General features: G+C 49.1%; 1 long non-coding RNA gene across 1 annotated transcript; it reads right to left on the reverse strand.

Annotated features, from left to right (window-relative positions):
• Nucleotides 1–171: 171 nt before the first annotated feature.
• LOC138159611 (uncharacterized) lies at nucleotides 172–994 on the reverse strand. The gene is made up of 2 exons (XR_011167926.1): nucleotides 568–994; nucleotides 172–363 (listed from the first exon to the last, which is right to left on the reverse strand). It is a non-coding gene; the product is annotated as an uncharacterized lncRNA (long non-coding RNA).
• Nucleotides 995–1,277: the final 283 nt, after the last annotated feature.

Raw genomic sequence — 1,277 nt, forward strand, 5'->3', positions numbered from 1 at the left:
CTCTCTGTGCTTGGAAGCTGGGGCTGGGCAACAAAACCAACAAGGTGGGGTCCCTGGGGATCCAAGGCACTTCATCCCACCCACCATAGTCACAAGTCCATCCTCCCCCTGGGTCCCAAACTGTGGGATGCAGCCAGGAAACACATTCAGTGCCCCTGCTTTGCTGCTCAGTTCTTATGTTTTCCTGTGGCTGAATTCCGAACTCCTGGGCTCCTTCTCCTCCCGCAGGCGGCAGCTGCTCCTGGCTTCTGCCCAGGTCCCGATGCAGGCAGCTCACCATTCCCGCTCTCAGCTCAGCGAAGTCTGCATGCAGGCCACTCTTCTCTCCTGGTCCATGGCTCCACAGAGTCACAGCTACCACAACTGGGAAACAAACAATTATCCCAGCCCCCATACTTTCCTTTTACTCTGCAGATCCTGTTCGTGACGCCATTTTGTAGCAGCAAGCACCCCAAGCGTCCTCAGGGTTTGCAGCTACCACAGGTTCTTGGATCTGCTTTGTTAAAGGAAAGCAGCTCAAAATGGGTTAACAAGCTTACTTTAATCAGTCAGACATATATCGTTTACCTTGTTCAGGAGAAAAGGTCAGCACCCTGAACCTCAAAGTATACAGGCATAATTATCAAGACAGAAACATCAAGTGGACAGATTTCCAAACTGTCCAACCATTACATCCATACCCAGTCAACATCTGGGTTTCCACATTCTGGGTTTTTCAAAGCCGGGGGACTCTCAACATCGGCTTCCCAGAATTCAGATCAAATCACAGAACACTTCTCAAAGTGAGTCCCAAAACAAAGCTACACATCAGGGCTTATATAGCCTTCTCCTGGCTCAGAGAATGTAACAACCTTATTGACCCACTGGCCAATCAAAAAGTATCTACTGAAAAACAAGCCTCCCTCCCCAGGCTTCTGGTGCACTTTAGCCTAGGGGCAGGGAAGATCTTTAAAATTTACATTCGCATTACATTCGGCCCCCAGATCTTTCATGCCCATAGCTTCTAGACAGGACTGGGGAACTTGCAGCCTTAAGGCTATATGTGGACCTCTAGGTCCTCAAGTGCAGCCCTTTGAACTCAGACTCTAACCCTCTGAATTCACAGAAGTTTGGATTCAGTCAAAGGGCAGCACTTGAGGACCTAGAGGGCCACATGTGACCTTGAGGCCACAGATGCCCCTGTGAGACCATGCCTCTTCTTTGAACAGAGACGTAGCATGTCTAACACAGACTCTAGTCTTTCTTGAAATGGTCTGAACGATTTATTTATAGAGTAG

The sequence above is a fragment of the Petaurus breviceps genome, unplaced genomic scaffold, assembly GCF_028583685.1.
Source record: "Petaurus breviceps papuanus isolate PSGF00001 unplaced genomic scaffold, PetGlider_PUasm1.0 176, whole genome shotgun sequence".
NCBI classification, from domain to species: Eukaryota; Metazoa; Chordata; class Mammalia; order Diprotodontia; family Petauridae; genus Petaurus; species Petaurus breviceps.